The 23,255-nt window shown below is 45.2% G+C and overlaps 1 protein-coding gene across 2 annotated transcripts in view; it reads right to left on the bottom strand.

The window, feature by feature from the left end:
- SPTBN1 (spectrin beta, non-erythrocytic 1) overlaps window positions 1–23,255 on the bottom strand; it is a 179,511-nt gene that overhangs the window by 129,808 nt on the left and 26,448 nt on the right. The window contains exon 1 of one of the 2 annotated variants that reach the window (XM_045580750.1): window positions 1,953–1,973. The exons of the other annotated variant lie outside the window; for it this stretch is intronic. The gene's annotated coding sequence lies outside the window, so the exon portion shown is untranslated. Of the gene's footprint in view, window positions 1–1,952; window positions 1,974–23,255 lie in introns of those variants that run through there. 2 annotated transcript variants of the gene reach the window in all.

Below are 23,255 nucleotides of genomic sequence, written 5' to 3'. Positions count from 1 at the left end.
GGAGCATTCTACTAGCTGTCCTCTTTGTTCATTACAATTCTGAAAGTCAATCCCTGGCAAAGCCCAGACAGAAAACACTTTATCTGTCTGTTCCTTTCCAAGATCCCGAATAAATGTTCCATGTCACACATAGGACGATGTTGTTTTGTGTGTTTTTTTATAGTTTATTGATCGCCAAGCTTCCCTCCTCGGAATCCCTGGGTGACATTACCAATTCCCGTCTTTGGGTCCTATCCTGAGCTGAGCACTGCTCCCTGGGTGGCTAGTTGCATTTGTCTCCTGAAGATCATCAAGTCAGTGTCTGAAATGAAACTCCTAATTCCTCCTCCTTACAAGCCCCGTTTTTCCTCTGTCAGGCCCCCTGATTGCTCGTACCTCCTGAAAAATCCACTGAGTTATCTCAAGCAATAGTTTCTTCCTTTTGCACCTCACCTCTTGTTTTAACCCCTAATCCATTCCCCTACACTGCCACCAGAGGGACCTTTCTCATTTCATTCCTGTGACCAAAGCAACCAACAGCCATGCCTTCCAACAATAAATCCCTAGGCCTCCAGAATAATGCCAGAGACCAGAAGGAGACTCTGGATGAGGGGGCCCTGCCCAGCTCTCTAGCCACTTCTCTCTCTCTTTTTTTAATATATATATTTTATTGATTTTTTTATAGAGAGGAAGGGAGAGAGATAGTTAGAAACATTGATGAGAGAAACATCGACCAGCTGCCTCCTGCACACCCCCTACGGGGGATGTGCCCGCAACCAAGGTACATGCCCTTGACCAGAATAGAACCTGGGACCTTTCAGTCCGCAGACCGACGCTCTACCACTGAGCCAAACCAGTTTCAGCCCTTCTTTGTTTTTATTTATAAAAAGAATTATTTTTTTGTCTGCACGACTCAGATTTCAGAGATGAAAACCACAGACAGGAACACAAACACACATGTACAAACACACGCTTCATTAATACCCAATCTTAATGAAAGGCTCAAATAAATTAAATAATTTTTTTAAAAAAAAGGCGGCTAACATTTGCCAATTCTTTTTTTCAGAAGGAAAACTATATGAGAAGAATTAACTTTGGCAGAATTCACAGGCCCGAATGCTCTGCAGACACTTAGAACCCTCCCGCTTCACTCAGAAAAGACTTGAAAAAGCATACACGGAACCTGCAGGTGTGTTATCTGGAAAAAAGAAAGAAAAAAGTTCTACTCAGGGACATTAAGGGTAAGGTGACCAGATGTCCCGCTTTTTAACAATTTGTCCCGCGTCCCCCGGCGTTTTAAAAAACGTCCCGATTTTTGGAAAGAATTATTCCAAAAATTATTCTTTCCAAAAATCGGGACGTTTTTAAAACGCCGGGGGACGCGGGACAAATTGTTGAAAATCGGGACTGTTTGGCGGACATCTGGTCACCTTATTAAGGGACCAAACTTTGTGCCTGAGAATCTCCAGAAACAGACCTGATTGAGAGTTCTGCCTCAACCCTCCGAAGACAACCCATTGCCAGAAAGCCAGGGAGGCACACCCTGCTTGCAATCTGCTCGCGGAAGCACCCTGCAGGGTCTGTAAAACAGCCAGCAAGGAGGACTCTCTGCAAGAAACCACATCTAGAACCACAGCGATGAATGAACTCGGCCAGCCTACCGCTCCTCGGGTTCATGGAGCTACCTCCACACAAAGGCCCAAGAACCATCCTAAACACCCTACCGTTCTCTGCCCACCACCAAGACGTGGCTGTTTCGGCTCTCCCCTACAGAACAGCCGACCACCAGAACAGCCCCTGCATGAACTTTCCTAAGGATGGCACACAACCAACCCGAGAGCTGCAAACACTCCGTCCTTATACGCTGTACACCTATGCCCGAGCTAGCCCTGCCTCATCTTCTCTCTCCCACCCCCCTTTCATCTATAGTCAAGTCCTTCAAAACAGCTTCCCTCTTTCTTCCCCCGATTCACTGTATAAAAGAGGCCCATCACTCTTAGGATGCAGATGTGTGTGTCTTCCCCATCTAGCTCGGCTGCTGGTGGCTCAGATTGCCCACTCCAGGCCCTGGTCCCTTTCCTGGCTGGCATATGGTTCAGTAAATCCTTTCCTTCAGAAAAACTTCTGGCCTTGAAAGTTATTGTTTAACAGAATCATTCACTGTTTAAGCTTTCTAGTTTACTTGCAGTTTTACAGGAACCTGTCAATTGTACAGAAAGCATGACACAGCGGTATAAATGGGCCAAAATTCCTGGAATTCAGACCATTTGAAAAGAGAAGGGCGCTCAGAGCTCTCGTAATTAAACACCTCATTAACAAGGGTGGTCTTCAAATACTCTGTGCTAACTTTTGTATGTTTTGTTTACCGGTGACAGAATATGTTAGTTGTGAATTTTTCAGATTTTCCTGATAATTCCCTGCATATACATCCAAAATCATAATTATGTTATCTTCTTGGTTGGTTAACATAATAAAATATCTGATTTTCTCCCTATTCACACATTAGTTCTACTTTTATTGATAGTAATATTTGCCAACTATATTTTTTCCATTCCATTATTTCATCTCTTGAGTCATTTTATTTTAGGTATGTCTCTTCTTTTTCAAATCTAATCTAAGAGTCTCTGCCGTATAGTTGGCATATATAATCCATCTACATTTATTAGGATTACTGCCATACCTGAGGTTTTAATCAACTTATTTTGTTTTCTATCTTAATTATGAGCATGTGGAAACTGGAGCCTATACCCAAGAGTTACACAACTGAGTCGTCACACTGTTATATCTTTAATTACATCTGTAATATCTTTATCGTCACTGAACCCAGAACCATAAGGACTCAATCTAATCTTTAAAATGTAGAGAGCTTATGAGTCTAACTGCCAAAGAAAACTCTAATGTATAATAACAAAAGTACAATATGTTAATTAGACTTATATCCTTTCATACGACCTTCCAGACGAAGCCACAGCTGCGAGGGAAGCCAATGCTAGCAGCTGGGGGAAGGAATGCCTACTCTTGCATGAATTTTATGCATCAGGCCTCTAGTACTATTATAAATAACTTTCTTGCTGGCTTACTTCATGTAGATATGGGTGTGTTTTTTTATTCAGTCCTCCCCAGCAACCTTCTGAGGTAGAGATTATTAGCCTTATTTTACAGAGAAATAAACTAAGGCTTTCTATGGCAACACAGAAGGAAACGAGGAAACCCATAGGATGTTAACCAATGGGTACGACTCCAAAGCCCATGCTTTAAATCACATGTGTCAAACACAAGGCCCGCGGGCCAAATCCGTCCCGCCAGGCCTTGCAATGTGGCCCGCACCGCGCTGTCATCACTGCACTCCGCTGCGTTTCCATCACAATGACAGTTTATGACTGTTCAGTAAACCATTCGGCCCGCGATTTAGGCTGGATTTTAGATTTTGGCCCCTTCTCTGATTGAGTTCGACACCCCTACTTTAAATGAACAGCTTAGCCTACATTTTGAGGCACAATACCTTATTATAATGGTCCATATGGGAAAAATACCAAATTCTTCAATTCATGAGAAAATAGATATTTTTGTCATAGTATCCATCCCAAATGGACTAAGACACCTTCATTCCCAATATTCCGAAAGGACCTCTTGCCTACACAGAGAAAAGATGCCACTGAAAGGCTGGTTCTAGTTTTACGAACAAAGTTCTAGGAAGAAAAAACAATTTTATTTTTTTTAACATGGGCAGGTTACAGCAGGCTCTACTGTTTGGAGGAGCAAAATTAACTCTTACTATAAAGAAAAATATTTTTAAAGATTTCACTAGAGAAAAATACACTATAATATAATTCATTTTATTTTAAAACAATCTATCTCTATGGCTTAAGAATTTATATTACCAAGAGTACATTTCGACAATAAGAAAGAGTATAATGTAAGGGGAACCACAGGGCATCTTCCTCCATTTTAGAGTAAACTGCACACACACACACACAAAAAACCATAAAATTATAAACAGATTTACTGAGCGCCTTGAATGAAAATTCTTACTATTCGGCATACTTATTTATCCTCATTACTATTTGTACATAAAAAATGTATCGAAGTCCTGGATTGTGAGAGGAATGTCTGACTGCCCACTTAAAAGGGCAATCGGATATCCCTCAAGGGGTCCCAGACTGGAGAAAGTGCAGGCGAGGCTGAGGGCCATCCTCTCCCTCCCCCATGCACGAATTTCATGCACCAGGCCTCAAGTTATTACATAAGGATCAACCATCTCTTCATTCGATTTCATTTAGCAGAGGATGAATTTTTATAAGCAGTTTCTTTTAAACTATTGCAAAATAAGCCATATCTGGATGGGAATGGAGTAAGCGCTAATTTCACAATAAAACTGGAGACGAATAAACATGCTTATCTTAATATGTACTATTTTAAGAACCATTCCCCCCTTTGCAAAATGATCTAAACCCTAGGCTTCTCCGATCACCTCCAAATGTCCCAAGGTTTCAATGCTATTACATTTTCTCAGACAGCAATTCAGACAACTCCAACTGCTTGGGTTAACCCTTGAGTAGCAAGCCTTCCCCTTTGTCTGCCTGGTAAATGTTTCCCAAACTTTCTTAGAAACCTGTAACCTTTCAAATACACAAAATGAGTGAAGGTTGGCCCATGGGACTTGAAAAGGAGAAGTGAAGTCAATCCCGGAAAAACCATTTAAATATTTTACCATTTTAATACAATCAAATACCAAATTTGTTTACACTTGATCCATTTGCAAAACAAATTGTTTAATGACAACCTAACAGTGTATCAGGCTGTGTACCCAATCCGAATGCTGCACATTTCTGTTCAAAAGCTTCGTCCTCAAGGAGCTCCATATCAAGCCTGGTAAACAAAGGTCAGCTAAAGCAGTGGTCAGCAAACTGCGGCTCGAGAGCCACACGCGGCTCTTGGTTAGGTGCTCTTGAGTGTGGCTCTTCCACAAAATACCACGTCCTGGGTGAGTCCATTTTGAAGAAGTGGCATTAGAAGAAGTTTAAATAATTTGGCTCTCAAAAGAAATTTCAATCTTTGTGCTGTTGATATTTGGCTCTGTTGAGTTTGCCGACCACCAAGCTAAAGTAAAGATGGGGATTCTCTTCGGCTTTCCATAAGGCAGGGTGGGGTGAAAGTAGGTTTACTGTTGTGATTGTGCAAAACATAGAGTTTACTCTTGTACAATTAATTAATTACTCTATTATTTCCCATTTGAATTGTAAACCTACTTTTGCCCCACCCTGTATTGAAGCACTGACAGGCAAGAAAAATGAGCCGGTGTTTAATATATTGCCGTAAGTTTAGCATCACAGAGGAGCCCTCGGATACATAACTGAGATCACGCACTCACCACAGGGGACCAGATACAAACACCACCATAGGGCCAAGACCATCATCTAAGCAACTGAGCCAATGGCCCAACACGTCACAAACTGATCAGAAAGGCCCAGGATAAAGCACAGCTTACCCACAGCTACGGGGCGTGGGCCTGCCACTCTGATGTGCCTGGTCCCTGCTCGACTGCTCAACTTACTTCAAAATGAAAACGAGGCCTGAGCTGAAGTCCTAAATCAGGTTCAAGAGCAGAGGAAAGCAGGAACTGTCCTCGTCCTCCGAGCAGGGGAAACGGGCTTAAAAGAACAGAAACTGGAACACCCAAACTGCTCTGAGTTCTTTCAAAGACCCCTGGTGATGTGATTTCGTCTTTGAACGCTTTGCCTGACCAAAATCAAGCCTGTACTTTCATCTCCTTGAAATATGTTATTTATAAGCCCATTTTCTGCTTTCCAAAGTATATATGAACTTTGTTTTTCCTGCCTCCAAGTGCTTTCAAAGAAGCTGCCTTTTTTTCTTTTCTTCTTTTTTTTTTTTTTTTTTTTTTTTTTGTCCAACTCTGCAACATCGTGAAGAATTACTAGGATGGTAGGGCATTTAGAGCACTGGAGAGAAACGAATCCTATTAGCCTTCTATGATTCTGTGCAGAGAGAAAATCAGGGTTTGGGCACCCCAGTGGTGGCTGGACATTTTAGTGCTGTCTTTTGTGACATGAATGCCAACCCCACCCCAAAAAGGCTCCTGTAATCAAGGCAGGCTTTCTAATTTCTTGAGTAATGGAGCTGCCCTCTCTCAATAACTTGTGATTGTAGAGATTAGGACAATAAACGAGAACCAGGTTGGCCTTTCTCTAGTTAGATTCTCCTCAAGCTCCCCCACCTCAGCCCAGAGCCTCCCGCTGGGTGCTCTTGCTGGTCCCTTTTCTTCAGGGAGTGTTCTTAAATAATTACCCATGTGATTATTTGTTAAATGACTATCTCACCTTGTGTACTATAACCTCCATGATTAGGCATTTCTCTCTCTCTTTTTTAAGTTTTTATATTGATTTTCAGAAAGAGAGGGAGAGGAAGAGAGAGAAACATCGATGTGAGAGCAAACATCAATTGGCCCCCTACTGCACACTCCCTACCAGGGATTGAGCCCCCAACCTGGGCATGTGCCCTGACCTGGAATCAAACCATCGACTTTTTGATGCATTGAATGATGTCCAACCAACTGGGCCACACTGGGCAGGGCTAGGCATTTCTATTTATTATTATTTTTATTTTATTTTAAATGAATGCATCCCTTGATACAATGCCGAGCACAAAGAAGACTAGGAAATATTTATTTATTTATTTATTAAATATATTTTATTGATTTTTCACAGAGAGGAAGAGAGAGGGATAGAGTTAGAAACATCGATGAGAGAGAAACATCGATCAGTTGCCTCCTCCACACCCCCTACTGGGGAAGTGCCCGCAACCAAGGTACATGCCCTTGACCGGAATCGAACCTGGGACCTCTCAGTCCGCAGGCCGACGCTCTATCCACTGAGCCAAACCAGTTTCAGCAAGACTAGGAGATATTTAATTAATAAACTTCATGCTTAAAAATTCCTCACCTTTCAAGGATATTATAGACACTTTCCCTACTGAATCTGCTGTATCAAGAAGAAAAATGTTTCCAGTTTACTCAGTGGTAAATTTGCTCAAAGGAAAGCTGTAAACAGTTAACAAAAAAAAAACAAAAAACAAAAACAAAACACACACACAAAAGCTGAAATTAACTGCTAAATGATCAAGATTTATCTACATTTTACTTTTCTTTTTAAAAAAACAAAAACTGTATTTAAAACACTGGAATGTTTAACTTCCTTCACTGAAACAAAGGAAAAACTTCAAATGGCAACTTCAAACTTCTAGGTCAATTTCCCAAGCCAAATTCTCGTGGCTGGCTGAACAGCCGTATTCACCGGGTGCCAACCCAAAAACCAAAGGGTGGGGAGGCACGTTCCCAGGCCTTCTCAGCCCCTTCCTCACTACCTCAGAAAGTCCATTTCGCACAGGTAGGGAACCCTGGACCCAGAAGAGTCAAAAAGTTGTTCAAGAACACATACGGTCCTCCCTTTAGTTTTTTAAATTGCCCACTGTTAGAAAAAAGTAAAAATTGGCAGTAGTCCACCGAAAATGGGGCAAGCTCAACATGAAGCACCAGCAGAAGGTAGCGAATAGTCCTGGATGGCTTTGTTGTTAGAAAACCCCCCAAGCGTGTCCAGAAGGGGGCAGACAGTCTGTATAACGTCTGAGATTTTCAGCCCAGGAGCCAGCCGGCTCCCGGCCCTCCCAAACCCCACCCAGGGGAAAAATCTTAAAGGAACACTCGGCACCAATCTTTAAGTGGCCTCAGGCGTTCTCATGTGGGCTCTGGCACAGCCTCCTTGGCAGGCAGAGAGCAGCACATTCATAGAGACTCAGGGTTAGAAGGCGCTTTCTAATAACCAGAGCGCTCCAGAAATGCAGAGGGCCGGCCAGGCAGCGGGGAGTCCGCGGCATCGCCAGAGGCTGCTGCAGGGTGGGGATGCACCCTTCCACAGGGCAGCGGCAGAGGGAACCAAGAACCGTAACATGGAGGAAGCTGGGCTGCAGGAATCCTAAAAATCCTTCCCAACTCACAGGCCTCTAGGAGCCGGTTAACCACAGAGTGTTTACCATTCTTGTCATCCGCACACTGCAGCAATACTACAGGACTCAAAACTTGCTTCCCTGCCGGGACCGGTTTGGCTCAGTGGATAGAGCGTCGACCTGCGGACTGAAGAGTCCCGAGTTCGATTCCGGTCAAGGGCATGAACCTTGGTTGCAGGCACATCCCAGCGGGGTTGTGTGTGCAAGAGGCAGCTGGTCGATGTTTCTCTCTCGTCGATGTTTCTAACTCTCTGTCTCTCCCAATTCCTCTCTGTGTAAAATCAATAAAATATATTAAAAAAAAAAAATTGCTCCCCATGGTAGGCACAATCCTCTCTCTTCAATGAGGCTCAAAAGAATGGTTTTTCCATTCCTATTTTTAACTGGACCTCTGCTACTTTACTTCTAAAATATATTCATATGGATTTCAGAGAAGAAGGGAGAAGAATAGAACTGATGAGAGAAGAATCATTGACCAGCTGCCTCCTGCATGAGCCTGCAACCCAGGCATGTGCCCTAAACCAGGAATCTAACCGTGACCTCCTGGTTCACAGGCTGACCCTCAACCACTGAGCCACACGGGCGGGGCCGGATCTCTATGACTTTAATCATAATCTTTGTTAATCTGTCTTCCCTCCTCGGACTCTTACAGAGGACGAAGCCAAAGTCAGACTGCTCCCCACTCACTCTCCTTCCAGAAACCTCCCTCTGGAAGTTCCAGAAAGTTCCTGCCAACCAGTTCAGCAGCCTTGACAAATGAGAGATGAGTAGGCCCCACTTTCAGTGTACGTTCCAAAACTGAAGAACACTGAAAAACAACAACAACAACAACAGCAACACAACAGCAAAGCCAGGGTTTGCCCTTGGTTTTGCATTGAGAGAGGTTTTTCATTAACACAGCCCTGCCTGACTCCAGGCTCAGCCCGTTAATCTTTCTGTGTGTACAGAACCTTGAAGGAAAAGCAGGCCGGAGCGGTCACCCGTGCATGCACAGCCCGGCCCCGAGCCGTATTCTCCGGAGTGGATATTTATTTCACTTCCTCTCAATGGCAGGGGGCATCCTCCATCTCCGTGGCGCCTGTGGCCAGAAATAGACAGTCGCGTCAGGAGCTGCCGTCTCTCCGATGTAAACCGACTCCTCGCCGAGGAGGGGCGGGCAGACGCAGCCAGGCCAGGGTGTCGGCGTGACCACCCCACTCTGCTGCATGGACGCCGGCTGCCGATGGGGCCTGCGTTCCGGCTCCTGACAAGAGGAATCCAGAGGGCAGCAAGGGTGGGGCCTTGGGGCCAGAGTGGAGAAAATCACTCCTTCCCCCAGTTACGGCCACAGTCTCACACGAGGGGGATCAGGGGGTGGAGGAGGTCATTTCAGAGGTCAGTGAGGGTTTTAGATAAGGGATGAGTGAGCGCTCTGATGGACATCCTGGAAAAAAACACACATGCCACACATATTTTTCTTTCCTTCGATTCTCTGACTTTCACGTTTGAAAACGAATGCTGTCCCATTATAAAAATAAACGGCAGGTCTGGAAACGAACCAAAGCCCTTTAATCCAGCCTTGCTTTACCATGCAACTGTTTTTCTTTTCTTCTTTAAAAAATTATTCTATTTTTCATGTGTTTTTTTTATGTATTTTAAAAAATATTTTTATTTTTTTACAGAAAGGAAGGGAGATGGATAGAGAGTTAGAAACATCAATGTGTGAGAATCATTGATCAGCTGCCTCCTGCACACCCCCCCGTCTGGGGATGTGCCCGCAACCAAGGTACATGCCCTTGACCAGAATCGAACCTGGGACCCTTCAGTCTGCAAGCCGACGCTCTATCCACTGAGCCAAACCGGTTTCGGCTCATGCATTTTTAAAAATTCAATTTTAGAGAGAAACAACCATAATGAGAGAGAATAACTGATCGGCTGCCTCCTGCACACCCCACACCGGGGTTTGAGCCCGCAACCTGGGCATGTGCCTTGCCTGGGAGTCAAATTGTGACCTCCTAGCTCAATAGGTGGATGACCAACCACTGAGCCACGCTGGCCGGGTCGCAAATGGTTTTCTCTCAAACGTTCCAAAACATGCTGATGACCACCTGAAGTACCAATTTTCAGGGAGCTGTAAATAACTTACCAATGATGTAACCAAACTTCTCCCAAGTCTCTATGCACACAAGCTGCTCCATAGCCCAACTTCCTCTTCGGTCACCACTCCCCAGACCCTCTCTCTCCTCTGTGCTCTCCTGTCCTCAGAGGCCTCCCCCACAAGGCGAGTGCCCCAACAACAGAGAAGGTGCCCAGGGCGGGCAAGCCAGGCCACACCCTCCCGGACCGCCCTCCCGGGCACACCCGCAGCACCGAGGAGCAGCCAGGGCACATACCCAGGTAAGGAGGGCATTTCAGACAAAGCCTCGGACTGCGAAGGGCTGGGACAGACCAACGTGGAGTCCACATGGTCCAACCCGTCTTTTTGGACACCACAGCCCTACGTAGACCTTACTGTCCAGCCAGGCTAGCCCTTGCCTGGCTTAAGGTATCCCTAACAGATACACGTATAGTAGCACTAGAAATTGTCAGGGGTACCAAACGCTGGGCCTACAGGATCGTTACTGTCCCCTCAAAGGGAGAAAGCGGCTTCTAAGATATGCAAAAGCGGACCAACGATTCAAAAGGCTCTTTTGTGGATAAATGGCAACCGGTCTGGAAGCCGCCCTCTCATTTAGCTCATTGCAAACCTATTTGTTTCTAGGGGGGGAAATAGGAGCCCCAGAGGCCGTGTTACCCCGCCTCTCACTGAGGAAGGCAGGCGCTCTGCTGGGAAAGCCAAGGGCAGCTTCTACGTTGGTGAAAGGGGCGCAGGGAGACCAATGCTCCATCCTCCCCCCTGGGGTCCATCTCCGGACCCCACTCTCCACGGGGCAGCCCGCCTTGGGAGGTCACCAGGGAGCCAGGATGAGGGCCTGACGTCCCTTCCAGAAACCCGTTCCCCATGCTCAGGCCAGGGCCAGCGGGGGCGCTGGGACCAGTCACCTAGAGGCTTGGGGGTCTTCGTGTTCTCATCTGTAGAGAGAACTGGACGAGGACAGTGGATCCCAGCCCTGGCCACACAGAAAAAAAAATCCCTTCGGGTGATTCTGTGATTTTAATTAGGCAGGCATCAGGATTTCTTACAAATATGTTTTCATTGATTTCAGAGAGGAAGAAAAATGGATGAGAAAGAAACATCCATGGGCTGCCTCCTGCACACCGCCCCCTGCTGGGGAGGAGCCCAAACCTGGGCACGTGCCCTTGACCAGAATGGAACTGGCAAGCTCCTGGTGCAGGGAATGCTCAACCAACTGAGCCATCCCAGCCGGGCCACCAAGATCTTTAAGGGAGAATTACTGATGAGCGACAGCCGCTTCTAGTTTAAAACAAAGAAAGCTTCCTAACTATCAACGAAATCACCTGCACCCCGCTCCGGCCCCCCAATAGGGTGGAGGATGGGGGCGGAGAAGGTGAGCCCCGTCCGGGCTGGGGGGGGCGTCTCTCTGAAGAAGGGGCACCTCCCTCGAGCCTGGCCCCGAGGACACCAGACCTCCGCGGCTGCAGCCTGCCTGAATGATCTCGACATTTCCCGTCAGCTCTAGCGTTTGGACGCTGTATCTGGGATTTAGATCTTTCTTCTCTCTGCTGTCCGAAACATAAGCCTCACCATGAAACATCTAAAACATAAAAGTATGTGGTTATTTACAATAAGTCTTTGGCTTCACCAATGGGACTTATTCGCTTTTTTTTTTTTTTTAATATGTTTTATTGATTTTTTACAGAGAGGAAGGGAGAGAGATAGAGCACTAGAAACGTCGATGAGAGAGAAACATCGACCAGCTGCCTCTTGCACACCCCCTACCGGAGATGTGCCCGCAACCAACATACATGCCCTTGCCCGGAATCAAACCTGGGACCTTTCAGTCCGCAGACCGACGACGCTCTACCACTGAGCCAAACCGGCTTCGGCTCGCTTTCTTTTTTTTTAAAAAAACAAACCACCACCACAAGAATGAAAAACTGCCTAAACCATGCATTCATTCATTCCCTCACTTCCTTGTTTACAGGTTGCAAAAACAAAAAACAAAAAAAGAAGAAAAAAGCACACAACAAATCCTAAGACATGAACCGTTAATATCACACAAAAGAAGTGAAGAGTTATTACATGGAAACGCCAATACTGGTTACATTTCGATTACTATTTGTGCTTTCATCTGGAAAACACATCCTCCCCGCTGTAACAGCTGCACCGCTTTTCTCGACTTTTCGCAAACACTCTTAAAAAGTGATCCACAGCGCGGCGCTGGCCGGCGTCCAGGGTTTTATTGTTATGTACGATTAGTTCGCAGGGAGCAGCGGGGGCCGAGGGAGGCAGAAGGCAGAGTAACGACAGGGGCTCTGTAACCATGTGCAGATGGGGGCCGTTCCCGGGCCTTTATCGGCCAGAAAATGCCTCCCATGTTACTTCCATTACCTGTGGCCTTTATTAATTCGATCAGGTAATTACAAATGCCGTTTTTAGGGCATCGTTTAGAGACTTCGCTTTAAACGGTTTTTCTTATGTCAGTGCCGGGGCCATGATGACATGTTAATATTTTTCATATGCACAGCCAGCGGCCGGATCTCTTCCCCGCCCTGCACGTGTCAGCAGGTGCTGAAAGCCAGTCCGCAGACGGACGGCCGGCCGGCCCGCCTCCCTCCGTGACGCCCGCGCCTCGTCAAATCCATTGCGGTTCGGCGTGACGGCGCTTCCTCGGTGCTGGGGCTGACACAGCTTTCTTAAAGGTTCAGACCAACCGAATGGATGGATAGGCTCCAACCCAGACTTTTCGATTTCATGAACCTGTCAAGTTAAACAAACAAAGCCACGGAAGGACCAACCTAGGTTTTCAAATACAATTTTAAAGAGTTAAATAATTTTTAAAAAAATATGTTTTATTGATTTTTTTTTTTTTTTTTACAAAGAGAAAGAGAGAGGAAGAGAGAGTCAGAAACATCAATCAGCCACATCCTGCACACCCCCCCACTGGGGATGTGCCCGCAACCAAGGTACATGCCCTTGACAGGAATCGAACCTGAGACCCTTCAATCCACAGGCCGACACTATCCACTGAGCCAAACCGGTTTCTGCTAGAGTTAAGTAATTTTTGACTGTGAAAGTGCGATGAGGTCATGATACGGAAGTCCAATTACCTAAGGGTGGGTGACACACCAAGTTGTTGTTCAATATAGTATCTGAATTCCCCTTTTAAAAAAAATTCTTTATTGATTTCGGCGAGGAAGGGAGGAGAGATAGAAACATCCATGATAAGAGACAATCATTGATCGGCTGCTGCCTCCTGCATGATCCCCACCGGGGATTAAGCCCGCACCCCAGGCATGTGCCCCTGGCTGGAATTGAACCCGAGACCCTTGAGTCAGCAGGCTGACGCTCTATCCACTGAGCCAAGCCAGCTAGGGCTGAATTCCCTTTTTTTTTTTTTTTTTTTTTTTTATCATAGGGAATAAAAATCGCTGCTATTTTGTAAAGAAAACCCAGTCTCGGCGAACAGTCATCCTCGTCACTCTGAGAACTGAGGACAAACAGTGACGGTACAGTAAGGCTTCGGAAGAGGCCGGTGAGCACACAGGACACACCTGGCCCGCAGATGCAGAGGGAGGTGTGAGCTCACGGGCAGGCGAGGAAAGATGGAGTCCCAGCTAGCTGGAGGGGGAGCAGATACGGCGTTTCTCCAGGCTTCTGGGTCTGAGCCTGGGCACTGACCCTACTTCTCCAGCCTCTACCTGTTCTAACCATCCACAAAGGCTGGGTGAGAAACTCTGCCGGATGTCACTTGTTTTTTCAGGATTGGGGTGTGCGTGGGGGGGGGGGTTGGCGGGGGGGAGAACCACGTCTCATTTCCCACAGTGTGTTAGCGCCAGCACCCAGCACAGCCTTTGCCACAATGTAAGGGCTCAGTAAATATTTATTGAATGATTTTTTTGCTGATCTCCACAGTATCTAAGGGGCTTTTAGGGGAAGAAAAAAAAAAGCATTGATGATTAATGTGTGGGAGTTTCTTTTTTCAAAATCTTTATTGTTGAAAGAATTACATATGTTGTGTGGGAGTTTCTTGAAAGAAAAATATGCGACTGGATCTGGCTTTAATTTTTAGTTTTGTGGATATATGTATGTTTGCATTATTTACCAAACACATAGATGGCTCTATGGGACAGGCTTAAGCCCGCTACAAATATTAACGCATCTGACCCTCAAAATAATCTCTTCTGCGGCTGGCATTATTACCTTTTGTACTTTACAGATGAGAGAATTGTGGCACAGAATGGCTAAGGAACTTGCCTAAGGTCAGAGGTGAACTTAGTGGAATGTGGATATAAGCCCACGTGGTCTGATTTTAGTGTTTATGCTAGGTGGTCCAATACGGTTGCCATGAGCCACATGTGGCTAATTAAGGTAAATGAATTAAAATTAAGTAACATTTAAAATTCAGCTCCTCGGTGCACTAGCCATAGGCACGCAGAGGCCACAGGTGGCTGGCTCACGGAGACCGGACTGAATAGCGTGAATGAAGAACGTGCCCATCATCACAGAAAGCCCCACCAGAAGCAGCACTCTATGCTCACAGGCAAAACGCTATTGCTGCCTCTCCACTGAGTTTGGTTCCAGACCCTGAAGTCCCACCTCCATGCCATTCCCTCAATCTAATAAAGCCGTAGTACAGCCCTAACCAGTTTGGGAAGAGCGTCGACCTGCAGACTGAGGGGGTCCCAGGTTCGATTCCGGGCAAGGGCATGTACCTTGGTTGCGGGCACATCCTCAGTAGGGGGTGTGCAGGAGGCAGCTGGTCGATGTTTCTCTCTCATTGATGTTTCTCCCTTCCTCTCTGTAAAAAATCAAACACACACACACACACACACACACACCTGGCCGGCATGGCTCAGGGACTGAGTGTTGACCTATGAACCAGGAGGTAGCGGTTCACTGTCAGAGCACAAGCCCTGGTTGTGGCTCGGTCCCCAGGGTGGGGCATGAGGGAGGCAGCCAATCCACGGTTCTCTCTCACCATTGATGTTTCTCTCCCCCACCCCCCCCTCACTCCCTTCCTCTCTGGAATCAATACAAACAGTTAAAAGACCAAACAGTCCACGGCAGCGTGATGGATGTCCTCCACAGGAACGCCACTGAGGAACGTTGTTTTTCCCCTTGTTATTTATTCTCTGCTCTTCCCCCGGCAGGACGTCCGCAGGACCGGTCTCTGGCGCACACGCGCACCTGTCCTGCCGGGAAGGGCCGAAACCCTGCAGTTATGGATGTTCTGCAAGCAGAGGTCAGCCAGAGGGTAGCCCTTCCCCAAAAATCCCGTCCCCGAAGTATTTGCAGACATTTTGTCAAAACGTGGAAAGCACGCCACGTGAGGCTCTTTCTGTAGCACAAGAAACAGAGCCTTGGGCATCCAGGCGGCCTTTAAATTCCACGTCGCGGAGCAGGACTCGGGGGGGGGGGGGGGTGCCACTGGGGAGGGGTGGTAGGAGTCCTGCCATTCCCCAAAGAGTGCCACCTTGGCGAAAACACAGTTATGAAAATTCAATTACCTGAGAAGGGTAACACACCAAAGGTATTGGGCAGTATGCTGTCTGGATTCAAAACGACAGGAGGCCCTCATGTGGGTGGTACGTTTGGGTGGGAGAAAGTAGTCAAGTCCTAGGCCCCAGGGCAGGACAATAAAAAGGTAAAGAGGAAACCTCACTGGGTAGAGCGAGTCTCAAGGGGCGAAGAGAGAAGGGACACCCGGCGGGCCTCAGGGAAGACGGGAAAAACAAATCTAGGAGGTAGTTGTGCTGTGGCTGGACTTCCGGGCTGTGGCAGTCCGTGTCTGCGTGTGTTAGACGAAGTTCACGTCAGATCTACCACCACGTACACTGATCCCTTCCCTCCCTGCTCTACGCCAGCATGTCTTGTAGCGCTCATTTCCAGAGGACCCTGGAGGGACCCTGGAGGGACCCCTCGCACGGACACGCACCCTACGGCGAGGCGTGGCACGTCCCCTGGCGCGGCAGCCAGCGGGAGGAGGCGGGGGTGCTGCCCCCTCGGAGGGGGCCCACGCCCTTCCGGAGCACAGAGTGCGCACAGATGTCGGATCTTCGTGTTCCGCACTGTGTGTTTATCCCCATTTACTACTTCCTGAACAGCTACGTCCATAAACATATGCCCAAATCATCAGTTTTGGTAGCTGAGCAGTGTTCTACAGTGTGGGCACGCCGTCATTTACGGAACACGTCCTTTCGAGAAGGCACACAGTTGTTCACACATCTCCGTGATATTTTCTTTCTTTTATATATATATATATATATATATATATATATATATATATATATATATTGTTGATTTTTTTACAGAGAGGAAGAGAGAGGGATAGAGTGAGAGAAACATCGATGAGAGAGAACCATCAATCAGCTGGCTCCTGAACACCCCCCACCGGGGATGTGCCCGCAACCAAGGTACATGCCCTTGACCGGAATCGAACCTGGGACCCTTCAGTCCGCAGACCGACGCTCTATCCATTGAGCCAAACTGGTTTCTGCTCAGTAATATTTTCTTGAATGTAGTCCTGTTGTTGTGATCTTGACCGTTATTTTCTTAGGCTACATCTCTAGAAGAGAAACCTACTGCGTCCTACAGAAATGGACCACCCCACCAGCCCTGTGCGGGAGGGCCTGTCTTCCCTCTACCCTGACCGACCCCGGGTATCATGGTCAAGGTCGCCAAAGGCCTACAGAGTGATAACTCTGTCATTTTCCTCTGTGCGTCTTTACTTACGAGTGATGTGATGCTGACTACGTTCTCATAATCTAAATTAGACACTGATTTGGTCAAGCTCCTAGCTGCTCTGTGCTTCAGTTCACATATCTGTAAAATGGGAATAAGGATGAAACCTGTACCTCATAGAATTGTTTTGAGAATTGAGTTAATGCATGTACAATGCTTAACACAATACACAGAACATTCAAAAATCACTACTGTTGTACTTTTTAGACTTACTTTGGACATTTATACTTTTTAACTTACTAAAGCTTTTTAACTTATGTCTGATAAGAAAGAAATCTTCCTTTGAGACAATAGAGCTCACAGTGGTGGTTACTTTTTATGGACAGCAGAGATGAAATAATTATCACTGGGTAACAAAGAGCCACTGCATGTACCCACGTGCAATTCTAGAAATGGACATCCCTCCCTTCGTTTAGCTATAACATCAAGTGGACTATTTTCCTGAATAGCACGAACGCTCTTTCTGTCTGGTTTCTTCACCCAGCAAAGTCATTTTGAGATCCACCCATGTTGTCACACATAGCAATGGCTCGTTCTTCTAGTGTTCCACTGTACAGCTGTAACACCGTGCATTTGCCCACTCACCTGTGGTGGGCATCTGAGTTGTTTCCACGTTGGGGCTACTGCGAACAGGGCCGCTAAGAACATGTGTGTGCACAGTTCTGTGTGGACGTGCTCTTTCGTTTCTCTTGGGTAAAGGCCTCGGCGTAAGACCCCTGGGGCATATCGCAACGTTTTAAGAAACTGTATCATAGGATCGTAGGGCATTCGAATTCAGCTAAAACAACAACAGCAATAAAACCGATGAATAGGCAAGTACCCAAATTCACCAGGGGACGATCCTCTTAAAAGAAAGGGAACGCCTCCTTTTTACAAGGGATGAGTCATTTTAGAACGTGAACAGCCATTCTCCGTAACGGTTAAAACCCAATCTTCACATCTGACGTTCACGCCGAGTGAGTCACGCCTGTATTAGTTACAGTTACATAAAAATCTGGGCTCGGTCCATTGCCCAATCCCTCTCCCTTGCACCTCGTTCTTCTCAGGCTTTGGATGGCACCCGTGTAATGGCTTCTTTCTCTTCAATTCTCTACAGTGGAGTTGTAGAGAAAGAACGTGACATCGCAACGGTATCCGTCTTGAAGAAGGACCCTCGCTTTGTCTGCGTCCAAAAAGGACGGAAACCCGCTCATGTGACTTTGGGGACGTCGTATCCACTTTCTGTGCCTTTGGCGGGCACCCTATCGGCACCCAAATTAGATGTGTGATTAATTTAAAGGGCTTCCTGTTTAGGAGGCTATTCAGCAGGAAATACAACGTGAGCTAAAAATAGAAAAGCAATTCCAGGTAGAAATACTCTGTCTTGGCACTCAGTCTGGAACCCAACTTTAACCTACTTAGAAAAGCATAAGACCCCTGGAAGGAATGACAAGGAAAGTGAAAACACTATGAGATATGCTCATTGTTCTAACTAAACTCAAAGGGTGAGGTTTTTCTGGTAATACTATACTCAATATTCTGTAGACACATTAAACTGCACCATTTTCTAAACACGGTTTTAAAAGACTGAGGTTTAAAAGCATAACAGAACTAAACAGAGCCTGACAGCTTGTATTATTTCTATTAACTTTTCTGCTCCAGTTTACACAAGCCAATTAATCTCATTCTTATTCCACATTGGAAAGAAAGGAAATCCACTACATTACACTTCCACTGCCTTTTGCTTGAGACATAAGACACATGTCCATGTGTCCTCAGCAGGAAGACGTCTGTGATTTACATAAATATCTCAGAAGCCAACATTTTAAGTAGCAAAATCCAAATCCCACATAAAACACTAGCAGCCTGCTTAAGTTCAAAGGCATCTATCTGCTACAGGAGTAAGTCGGCCGAGACAAGGGGGTCAGACACCTGCAAGAAGGTTGTGGTAACGTACAGCCTTAGGAACGGGGTTAAATAGAATTCCCCAGATCCAGCTATCCCCCTCTTAGGAATCTGCAGGAAAAAGGTGAATGTAGATACAAATTTGAATGCAATGATGCTCATCACTTTGCTTTTATTTTAGAAAAAAAAAAAAATGAAGACAACTTGAAGGTCCAGTAATAGGGAATGGTGTATTTTATATAGCCATAAAAATGTTTTCAGAAAAACATTTTGGCCCTGGCGGGTGTGTTCTCAGTTGGTTGAGCGTCATCCCATGAAGTGAGAGGTCACTGATTTGATTCCCAGTCATGGAATCAAATCGAGCCCAGGTTGCAGGCTCGATTCCCCGTGGGGGGTATGCAGAAAGTAGCCAATTAGTGTGTGTGTCTCACATTGATGTTAAATTCTCTCTCTTTCTCTCTCCTCCCTTCCTTTCTCTCTCTCTAAAAAAAAAAAAGAATAAAATCATTAAAAAAAAAACATTTTAAAAATGGATACCAACTTATCCAAGTGAGCACAATTATCTAAAAAGTATTGTGTAAGAATATGATTATACGCAAGTATGAATAAATAAAGACCAAGAAGAAATATAACAAAGTGTTAAGAAGGGTTATCCTTGGACTTACAGGAAAATTCATTAGTAATCTATTACACAATTAGAAGTTATTTTAAAAAAATTTACAAGGTAACCTCAAAACAAATATTTTTGAGGTTTGCTTGTTTTGAAAGCTCTTGAAGTACCTTATTATTTCCCTGGAAACACCTCAAGAACTGTGTTCACCAGCAATGCTGAATGTTTGTTTCTTTATGGGCCAATAGGCAAAGCCTAATAGGAAAATTTGGGTTTTGAAGGGAAATAAATAAGAATTAAATTACTTAAAAATTACTCTTCAACCCACAGAGGTTTCAAGAGGATTAATTTAAATGGTGCATGGCCATAAGCCACTTAAAATATGATGTTCAAAATTTTATTTTGCATGTAACTTCAGGAACATTATTCCAAAAAAAAATTTTTTTTTCTTACATAATATGACCAACAATTATCCATCAGCTCTTCACCAAGAATACTGACCACAACAGTTCAAATAAGAATATCTAGTTGGTAATAAAAAAGTTTTTCCACAAAATTGTAGAATAAGTGAAAAAGAACATAGTCGAAAATTATAACATCCTGTGAATGATGTGGGCAATCTTTAAAACCCTTGAATATGGGTTTGGGGACAGAGTATGATGCCTTAGGGATTCAGTTTTTCCTGTCAGTCGATTTATTAACAATTTTTCTTTAGCAAAAAAAATAAAAAATAAAAATAAAATCTCAAACTATCACCTTGACCTACGTGAAGTACCTCAGAGTTTCTTGGCTGAAATTATTGCCTACTCTGCTATTTTGCCTTATTATCTCCCATCCTGGAGCTCTAGTGAGTTTTGAAAAATGCACAAACTTGCCTAAAATCTTTCAGCATCTCCCTCCCCCTCTTCTCCTTTTGGGTTGACCCTTGCAAAGCAAGCAAGACCTCTCACCTTGTCCCCGCTCCCTTCACTCCATAACCCACTCCCTCTGCTTCAGCCATAACGGAGCATCTCCCCCAGACATGATTTTCTCCTCTCTGCCTGGCTTTGCACAAGCTGGTCTCTTGGCCTGAGACTCTCCCACAACCTAACCTTTCCAGTTACCAAGGTTGTGCCTTGGGCATTATCCTCCTTCAGAAACGGCCCCTCTCCCTTCCAGCACCTATAAGAATATGACACCCCAATGCTGTGCCTGCAGTTTATACTAATCATGACGAGGACTTGCCTCTGGTCCCCCATGTCCTCTGGACTCTCGCCCTGTGCAGAGAGCGCTGTGCCCTGGTGCCAGCGCAGAGCCCAGCAAAGGGAAGCACTGCTTTGTGATGGAGGCTCCATGCCCATCGGTGCTGCTGAGGGAGTTTCCTAACTTAGTCCGTTGACCCACTGCGGAGGGGGAATTCAGACATGGCAGATTAATCCAAGCAGCCAGGGAGAGTGCTTATTCCCAAGCAGACATGTCTGGGAAGACTGCCTTTCGGAAGAACGCCTTCTTTACCATGTCAGTGGTTGCACAATTATTCAAACGTCCTATTTCCCCCTCTTTTCTTGTGATGCTACCTGAATTAAAGCACTACTACCGGAGGCCCCTTCCATGCCTTCCACATTCAATGTTCTGTTCACAAACTCCCCATAAAGTTTTCTTCTAGCCTCTGCATCTTCAACCCAGCGAATTTAAACGGTTTTGTGGCGGGGCTCTGCGGAGCTCAGCATGAGTGATTGACCTTTGGTGCTCTCCTATTCTGAGGGAAACACAGCTAGCACGAAACATACTTCGGTGCTCTCCTATTCTGAGGGAAACACAGCTAGCACGAAACATACTTCAGGCTCAAAGAACAGACCAAGGTCCCCTCTCCTTGATCCAGAAAAATCCAAATAATAATAATAATAATAAAAAACCCCAGTGAAAAGACCATTTCAAAGTAAAGAACATTTTCTATCAATAATCCACATCCTCAGTAATATTGTGCAAAACATTTCCAATTAGGGATTTCTGTATGCATGCTCCTTGTGAAAGTGCTTCATCATCTGAAACCATGTCAGTTCTCAGGTCAGACTTATGATTTTTTAAAAATCAGAAACTGGCTGAAACTGGTTTGGCTCAGTGGATCGAGTGTCAGCCTGCAGACTGAAAGGTCCCGGGTTCGATTCCAGTCAAGGGCATGTATTACATTGGTTGTGGGCACATCCCTGGTGGGGGGTGTGCAGGAGGCAGTTGGTCGATGTTTCTCCCTCATCGATGTTTCTAGCTCTTATTCCTTTTCCTTCCTCTCTGTAAAAAATCAATAAAATATATTTAAAAAAAAAAATCAGGAACTGCCCGGATGAAGTGGTTCCGTTGGTTGGAGCATTGTTACCAGTTCAATGTCCAGTCCGGGCATATACAGAAAGCAAATCAATGAGTATTTCTCTTACACAAATGACTCTGTCTCTGTCTCTCTCTCATCATGTCCTTGGGTGAGGATTAAAAAAATAAATAAGTAAATAAAAATGAATTTAAAAATTCAGTAACTTACATCTGTATACTGCCATGTATTTTTCAAAGTGCTTTCAATTATATTGTTTTATTTGACTCCATTTTTGGCACTTATTTCTCAATGACAACTCCCAGGATCAGAAGTTCTTTTAATTTTCTATTTCTAGAAAATTGTGCTGTTATTTTATCCTGTGATGCTAAAGATGTAACAGAGTAACACACGAGGTAACAAAGAGTCACAACAATACTCATTTATTTTTGCCGAAGGAATTAAATATTACATACAAGTGTTAGTTCAGTGATTGGTCTCTTTACAAAGCGAGTCTTCTGTAAGATTAATAACTTCGTTAAAATTCAAAGTAGGAAAATAATTCATGAAAAGGGTAAAAATTCTGTTATTTTTTTTCTCTCTATACAAAAAAGTACCATCTGGAGTTATTCTGCAGCCAAAAATATATCAAGAGATAGAACGTTTTTTTTATGGCGAAGGGAGGGAGGAAATCGTAAATCACAAAGAAGCCACCAGGATGAGATCATGCAAAACTAAGATCTGAGAAAGGGGTCCCGGAGATCACCCTCAAAGTTCACACTCAGCTTGTGTGAGCACACAGGGCCTGCGGCAGGCCACCCTTTAGAATGAAACAAGAAACAGCACGCTGGGCATAAAAAAACGTTTTTAAAAAAGAGTTCAACGTACTGCCAAAAAGAAAAACGAAAAGGAAAAGGAATCGATTTCAGAAAGACTACAGTATGAGTCAGAGATCGGGACAGTGTAAGGTAACACAGGAGAGTCACAAATTCTCAGGGTTTAAAGGGACCTTAGAAAGATCCCTGGTCTAACCCTCCCGCTAACTACCTTTCACTACAGGGAAATCAGTTCACCTCCCTCGCTTCCCCGTCTGAAAATTGAGGCAAAGACCATAAGGCCAGTGATTCTTAAACTTGGCTGCTCACCAAAAGTCACCTAGGAATTTTCAATATACATCCTGGCTCCAGTGCCTGGAAATTTTATTCAGTGGGGATGTGATGTGACCAGAACCTGTAATTTAAAAAAAAAAAAAAGCCCCTCAGGGGGTTCTGATGTACATGTCTGGAATTTAACTGCAGCTTAAATCTTTGCTGAGAACCCAGATCTGTATTAAGCACTGAAAGGTTACATACAGGACTTCAAAATGCAAATTTTCAAGGGCTGGGAGGTAAGTTTCCTATAAAGACCTCCCAAATCCACAAGCAACAGAGGACCTCCCTCAAGAGTTACCAGGATGGCCCTAACGGTTTGGCTCAGTGGATAGAGCATCGGCCTGCGGACTGAAAGGTCCCAGGTTCGATTCGGGTCAAGGGCATGTGCCTTGGTTGCAGGCACATCCCCAGTTGGGGGTGTGCAGGAGGCAGCTGATCAATGTTTCTCTCTCATTGACGTTTCTAACTCTCTATCTCCCTCCCTTC

Source organism: Pipistrellus kuhlii, unplaced genomic scaffold (assembly GCF_014108245.1).
Source record: "Pipistrellus kuhlii isolate mPipKuh1 unplaced genomic scaffold, mPipKuh1.p scaffold_m20_p_13, whole genome shotgun sequence".
Classification (NCBI taxonomy): domain Eukaryota; kingdom Metazoa; phylum Chordata; class Mammalia; order Chiroptera; family Vespertilionidae; genus Pipistrellus; species Pipistrellus kuhlii.
Note: the sequence above shows the minus strand (reverse complement) of the source record. Positions and strands in the feature narration are given on the sequence as shown.